We start from the raw sequence: 8,168 nt of genomic DNA on the forward strand, positions 1-8,168 counted from the left end.
TTGTCTGTAGTTTCTTACTTCCTTGCACACAGTGTGATCATGTCTGGTTGATTTGTTCTCTCTATCTTTCTGACAGCTGCATATCAACAGATCCCATTGCAGGGAGCAGACACAAACTGACTCATGAAAGAAGGGAAAGAAAAATAAAAATAAAGCGGCAGCCTTCATCAATAAACTGGTTACCATAGGAACAGTTAGTTACTGGCTCCCGCAAACATGAATCAGCAGTGACACCTAGAGGTTAGGTACAGTATAGGGCTCCTTGGGGAATTTTCACTGGTATTTTTTTCTGGCAATAAATGTTTTGGAGCCCAGAATATAAAAAGAGTGTATTTCCCATGTATTATACAAGGCCTAATTCTGCCCTCAGCTGGGACTAGTAAGATCTAAACAATTTCAATACATCATATACATGCCTCAAAGGTAGAATTTACTAGGGCTGTGCAAAATTTCGCCAGCTGTTTCATTTCGACGCTGTTTTGACTCACTTTGAGCTTGAAACAGCAAAATCAAAATGAAACGAAGGGCTTTGAAACAGCCTTGAAATGAAACGAGGGCAGTTGAAACGTTTCAAAACTATCAAAATGTTTCAAGTTTCAAAGCTGAAGCCGGGCTTGCCTGCAGGGAAATAAAAAGTAAGGAGAGAGAGGGGGACGAGGAGAGAAGGACTACTCTTATATTGACATGTGTAGCTGGCCAGTGACTGTGATCCTTCCCTGAGGTCCCTTCCAATCCCAGTGCTCTGGGGGAGGGCTGGAAAATACACACAGTCTCACATCATGCGTTTTGCTTGTCAGCAGCCTGAAGCGCAGTTTCCCAGAAACCATTACACCTATCTCCTTGAAACTTGGCAGGTTTCATGGCTACCATCCCTGCACATTTCATCCATATCAGGAAAGAAATGAGGAAGTTATAGGCCATTTCATGCTTCCTTATTATAGCCTATGGGCAAAACGTCGAAACAGTTTCGACAAAACGAAATGAAACAGTGGTTTTGAAATGAAACGAAACTCGAAACGAAACACTGTCACATTGAAATGTTGAAACAGAAATTGAAACAAAATGGTGCTGTTTCGCACAGCCCGAGACTCTACCCTGTCCTATATACATGAACTGCAGGCAAAGAACCAAGTTCTGAGCTTATATCCCTGCCAATTAGGAACACGTCTAGTTACCAGTTGTAGATATGGTTAGGATCAGGACCATCATTTCAGCCTCAAACAGATTCATCAGCTACCTTGATAATTGCAATCTCTTCCCATGGGTCTATTCCTACCTATTCCATCTACAATCCCACCCCCTCCCCAAAAGTGTGTATATCACATGCACTGATCTGACCACATTATGTTCCCTGACTCTCCATGTAAATATTAGCCCCTTTTGTCATCTGGTTCAGTGTTGAGATTTAATATGAGATTGGGGTTAGAATCCAGACTCAGATACAATGGTGCCAAAATTTTGTGAAATGTTTTCATTCGACTTTAGCCCTGTGAAATGAGAAAAATAACCCCAACTAACTACTCAAAGGTCTCATGAAGCTGAATTCTTCCATATTTATGAAGCATTTCAAGCTCTGTGGATGAACGGCACTAGAGAAATGCAAAGTGATATTACCGTAAAGTATTAAAAATACAGTTCCTATAATTTGTACAAATTCCACAAATCTGTATGAATGTCAATGTCCCAAGGTTTTTGTTCCAACCATTTATATGAAACCGCAGACACAGCAAAGGTATTGAACACTCAGCATAACTGTTAGACTAAACTTTTTGAGTTTTGAAGTGCTGACGAGCATTTGAAATTTGGGAACCTCTCCAGTACCATGTCCATAAACATTATTCCCATTTTTGTGAGCAGTTTTATAGCTGGTCAAAATGATTGAATTTTCAGATTTGCAATTGCAAACTACTCAGCTAACAGAACTCCCCCCTCTGACTTCCTACTTGCGAAACAGCTCTGATCTCCAAGATGAGACAGGCCTGTCAGGAACAGCATCATTAGTGGCTGTCACTTTAATACTTCCATTTATATTTACAACAATGGCATCATAAAGGACCCAGCATGCCTGCAAAGAACTAATGTGTAAACAGTGCAAGCCAAGAATACTGTAGGCTCATTATCCTCCTGCCCTCAACTCCTATGGTGTGGGCAGCCCAACCAGGAGGGGACATCTCCTAATTAATCATGAAACCAAGGACATCAATTAGAGATCTGAGAAAAAGCTGTAACGTGATGGCTGTGCAGTGTTCAGAAATCCCTAGACAGGGGCCATGAATGAAGAAGAGAAGTGGAATCTAGATGCTATGAGATGGGCATGATAAATAGATGGGGCAATGAGTGGATAGGCAGATACGATCTAGCAGATGTCACTGAAACACAGAAGAACCCTCTGGGTCCAAATCAGCATTGCCCTAAGGTCCCTTTGTACCAGAGACGCAGATGCTGAGAGGATGTAGGCCAGCCTTAAGTCCCACCTGCTGAATGATCCTCAGGTCACTCTGGGATGAGCTGGGGGAAACATGGAGGTGGAATGAAGTGAATATATTGGGGTGGGGAGGATGTATAGCAGTCAGATCTGTGCACCAGCTCCTCTATACCCTTGCAAAGTCTCTCACCAGCCAACATATGAGATGACTTAGGGCAGACCTGAGAAAGCTGCACCCTTGCACTGGTCCCCACAAGCTCCTGAACGTAGGAGGCACCAGGCATTTCTCTGACCCCATGCTGAGGCCTGTCCTACAGTGAGGGTGAACCAATCCTCTATGATTGTCTGGGACCCATAGAAAACAGGATAACCCTGTCCAGACAGGGAAAGCAGCACTTGAATACTAACAGCGCCCTGTCTTAGTTCTCTTCCTTTTCCACAAGATAGCACTCCCTTTCCTCCTTGTGGGGCCAGGAGATGCTAGCACTACATATCTCACTGACAAGCACCCAGCAGAGAGGAACGACACATAGGCAGTCACACCGGTTACAGAGTAAATAAGAATAAATCACTGAGCCCACTCGTGGCGGTAAGATGAAGAGGCTTCAGTCCTGTCACAGTCACCTCTCTCTGCTTTGTGCTCCCCGGGAACCTCTGACAGATTTTATTTTTGGAAAGTATTTAACACCAGTAGTGGAAATGTTTCATGAGTGGTCGTGTTGTACAGTTATGCACAGCACTAGGTAAAGGTCAGGTCATGCCCTGGTCCTCTGGATCCACACATAGAGGGCAGCATCTGTGAATGCATCCCATCCCATCCCTCCATCCCAGCCCTGGAAGCTTCCTCTGTAGAAGTGTTTCCACTTCCAAGGATTGTGATGGGATCTGCATAAAGGGAGAGGGCAGACAGTGGGTGGCCCTGCCTGCGGTGGGACCAGGAAATTACACATCACCCTTCTCCAGCTCTGCAAAGCTGGGTAAGGTGGTTTTTGGTTGTCTCCAACAGAGGCAAACCTTACTACCCAGAGAGACCAAGAAGGGATCCTTACAGCCCATCACTGTAACTGTGGAAGAGATCAAACCAACTGTTTTTATTCAGGAAAAACTCCCTTAGAAGTCAGTGGGACTTCTTGCAGGAGACCAGGTCCCTCAGCCAGTGACCATCATCATAACTTAGGAGTGCCATTGATATGTTCAGGGTAGTCATCTGCCCTCTCTCATACAGTGGGAGTTCAAAGGACCTTGGGGCAAAAGGGGAGGTATCTCCTGGCGTGGAGATCTGAGGTCCCGTCCAAGAACTAAGGCCAAGCTGAGAGCTACATCCTTCCCGGTGATATGTGCTGTGTCTGGTCATCAGGAGGTTTCATTCAGATGAAAAGGAAGACTACACATGGCAAGATGATACAAAAGGAGAAGGAGAATAGCTAGTACCTGCTCAACCAGGTGGAAAAAGGATGGTTTGTCTATCCTATCTTAGATGTAACATGGTAACCAGGGATCCTGGTTTTCTCTGATTTAAAAAAATCCCCAATTTTTGGTTGAAAAAAAGTAATCCCAAATCCACATTTTTCCACGATTAAAAAGAAATACCACTTATATATATATATATATATATATATATATATATAGACAGAGAGAGAGAGAGAGAAAGAGAGAGAGAGAGAGATCAATATAGATATATATAGTGGTGTTTCATTTTAATTATGGAAAATTGTGGATTTGGGGTTACTTTTTTAAAACTGAAAATTGGGGATTGTTTTAAATCAGAGAAAACCAGGATCCCTGATGATAACTGACTTTGATTGTGTGAGCTAGTTTTACCCACTTACTGCCAGGTATTCTCATTCTCCACTGAATTTCCCATTCATGACCGTGACGTGAATTTGGCCAAAAGCCACAATGTAATATATGGAGGGAGCAGGAGCAGTTCTATTGTATTTTTATGTCTCATCGGGGATGTAGGGCTGTGGAGAAGGGAGTCCAAACCTGTTATAACTCAGGTGAAATGTTAAAACCTGCGAATTGTGTTACTGATAGAAAGAAGAATGAGGAGGCAGCAGCTCCACCAGGCTCTCCCAAAGGAAGGCCATGCCGGCACTTGTTTGAAAGGCCGGAGATTTCACAACCGCTACTCTAACATCTTAGGAATGAAAATATAAGAAAAGATCTAGAGCTGTCTCATGTCTCTCTTCTAAATGCTGCCTCCTCACCCTCACTGCAGGGAACAAAACTATTCGTTATTTTCATTACATCTTCTAAGTAGACTATGGGAGAAGCCCGGAGCTGCAGCCGACACCAACTGCTGTTTTGCATCTTCTCTTTAATGCATGGAGAAAGACACACCATCTATCTATTGTTCTGCTTCAGGGCGGAGAGGGTGATGGGGCTTATATAAAGTGACCATATGGGGCAATGCGAAATCCAGGCTGTGCCCCTGCCCAGGGGATGGGACAGGGCGCTGTGGTGCAGCTCTTGTATTACTGTTCAGGTAGCTAAGGGAATCAATTCCCCATTAATAACCAATTGTTCTTTACTTCACAGGTATTAACAATCATTTCTCCTGTTTAATGGTCATTCCACTAATCAAGCTAGCCTATTTTGGGGCAATTTTGCTGTCTGCTAGGGCTTTCTATATCACAGGTCATGCCACTCTGCCTGCCCACCCCGCACCCAGGATGCTCACTTCCATTTTCACCTGCTGGCCGGGAACAACCTTCAAAATCCAGGACTGTCCCGGCCAAACCAAGACATATGGTCACCCTAGGCTTATACAGCTTATTGCAGAGCAAGCATGGCTTATATCATATGTTGTCCCAGCCCTGAACTTCCTCTATGACCTGGTGATTCTCTTCTCTTCTAATACTAAGCCCATCACCAGTGCAATTGAGTGTCATGGCCTCAGATCCACTTTCTGTAAAAAAAGAAATACCATTTACACCCAATTAAAAGTTGTCCATCACACCACTTTTCTGATGAATATTTTCATGAAAACTTATCAGTGACTGTCAAAAAAGTCCCCTTTTCACATTCAAAAGAGGAAATTTCCAAAGCTAAGAACATTTTAATTTTCAGCAGCAGAACTTTTTTGTTTAAAATTAGCTGAAAACTGATTTCCCTCCACCGGTTTTTCAAGGAAAACACAAAAGCAGTCCCAAGAAAAGGTTATGAAAATAAAAACTTGCTTTTGTCAGAATATTCTGCAGGAAAATAAATCATTTCCCTGCCAGTTTTAATCCCTGCATCTCCAGACCCTTCTGAAGGTAAATTTGTTAATCTTCCTATAGAAAGGCAATTTGAGAGTGCTTTTGAAATCCCCCTCTGGGACACAACCACTAAAAATAGAAGCCAAACTAACAGACCCCAGGGGCTCATTTCCATAGCACAAATAGCAATCTCCATTACTTCAGCTTTACGAAGCCATTATTATTTATTATAATAGCATTATTGATTTGGACACGGAGAGAAATCTACATTCATGCAGCCTAACAAGATTGAGATGTGGCTGGCCAGTCAGTTTACATTTGCAATAACCACTTCTGGTTATTGCCGTCTCAAGTCAACCTAATTAGCAATGACAATAAACAATGCTGAGATCTGGCATAACGGTTTAGCAGGGATAGGCTTGCAGTCCTGGTTCTCAGCAGAAGCATTCAAAGAAGTGTTTGTCCTCATTTTCAGGGCACAGGGCTGGCCCTGCTCAGCTGGATGACTGGCTCATTAGGGAGGGTGAACTGCCTACACGACAAAGATGTGCGGGGCTTTCCCCTGGATGTCAGAATTAGCTCTGGTTCTAGATGTTCCCAGATGTACCTGCATTCACACCGCTGTGAGACTCTGCACAGGGCTTGTACTGGCTGGGGACAGGAACAGAGCAGATTGAGTGGAAAAGAGGATGACAAATTATGCCTTTTTTCCTTCAAAATTTGAAATCTCATCAGAATTCCAGCCATGCCAACCAGCTTTAGACAGGAAGATATGCTTTATTATAGCTCAGTAGCCTGCTGGCACCCACCCTGGATTATTAGACACTAATTGCCCACATCTCTCAGAGACATGTAATAAAGCTTCTGTAGGAGCTTGATTGACCTGTGTTCTAACTGAATGCCGCAACAGTAAATGAGCTTCCTGTCTGGCGACTGAAATGACAAATGCTCTGTTTCTCCATACACAAAGCTGATGTGTGCATCACTTTCTACACCTTTTTGTTCTTGTTAACCTTGCATTTTTCTCATCTAGGACAACAAAGCCAGTCACAGTCAGCTTCAGGTTTGATTTCTGATTGGTCTTATACTCAGACGCATACACACACACCAGCACGGTTGCAAACGCAGCAGGTGGGATTGGTGGGTTGTGTTGTCGACCCTTAGAAATTAAACATTATACTATGAAAAAGAATTACATCAGAGTAGGAAGTCTGAAACAAAAGAACAACAGAAGAATTGCTCCGGTAGTTTTCCATCCTCAAAAAAACGAGCGAAAGCTAAGAGCTGGTATTTTCCCAAAGGGAGGCGAGGCTTTGATTCTAATGAGGTTAAGACCCACAGCTCTAAATCAAGAGAGAATGGAGTTTACCACTAGAGGGCTCTGCAGCAATAATTAATGACTTTTTAAACCCTGTCCTCCATAAAACTTTCTTATTGAAAGAGGAGCAGTTGATTTTTGGAAATACATTGAAGGCAATGAGAGGAGCAAACATTCAGCACCGTTAGAAATCAGGTCCTCAATTAAACATCAAGCTAAGTGGCTATGTTTTTACAAATGGAATCAGAACTTGTGGTAGACGTGATCTCTTTGATTAAACCAACTAGATTTTTGCAAAAAAACAAAAATTCTTTAATTGCAATTAATTTCTTTCAACTAAAGATTTTTTTTTTTTTTTTGGCAGAAATCTAGTTGGTCTAATCACAGAGATCACCTCCACCATGAGTTCTGATTCGTTTTACCACTAAACCAGTACAGCTATAAACTGGATACCTGACACATGTTTTTACAAGGAGTTTAGCTGATTAGGTGCACAACCATGGGAGCTGCAGGATGATAAGCACGTCTGAAAATGTGGTTCCACGTGTGTTAAAGAAGGGCCAGGTCCTGAGCTTCTCTGTGACCTTGGCAGTTGCCAGCTGCAGAGTCCTTTCCACAGCTGCAGCAATGATTCAAGGGTCATGTTGTACCTTCCAAAGAAAATCATGCAAGGACAAGGCACTGGCTAGGGAACTCCACATCTCCTATGCATGCTTCCTAGGAGGAAGGGGCCGCAGGGGAAAGATAGCACATGGGGGACAGCTTCTAACCCCTAGCAACCCATAGGGAAAAGAAGTAGCAACCCAGTTCACAGGACTGAATCAATGCAAAGCTGTCTCCTTCCCCTGACAACAGGGCTCCATCAGAACTGCTGACCAACCAAAGCACCGATGTGCTTCCCACTGACCTGCTCACATATGCCACCTCCCACCAAAAGAGTGTTTCCATGCAGCAGCAGTGCTGCAGCATTAGCTCCAAGGCAGGTATCCATAGGATTCAAATGGGAATAAACCACACGTTGCCAGAGCTTCCCTTTGCTCCATGCACTCCTTGGGGACACAGGGGCTTTCCTTAGGGTCATATGCAGCACACATTAATTCAGGGGAGCAAAAACGATATCAACTGAGAGAAACTATTTCTCTAGTTTGATCCAGAAGCTAGACTGTATCTCTGGCTAGAACACATCCTCCCCTCACCAAAACCTGCCCCTCATACCAAGATG

Source organism: Crocodylus porosus, unplaced genomic scaffold (assembly GCF_001723895.1).
Source record: "Crocodylus porosus isolate Cpor-Errol unplaced genomic scaffold, CroPor_comp1, whole genome shotgun sequence".
Lineage (NCBI taxonomy): Eukaryota > Metazoa > Chordata > Crocodylia > Crocodylidae > Crocodylus > Crocodylus porosus.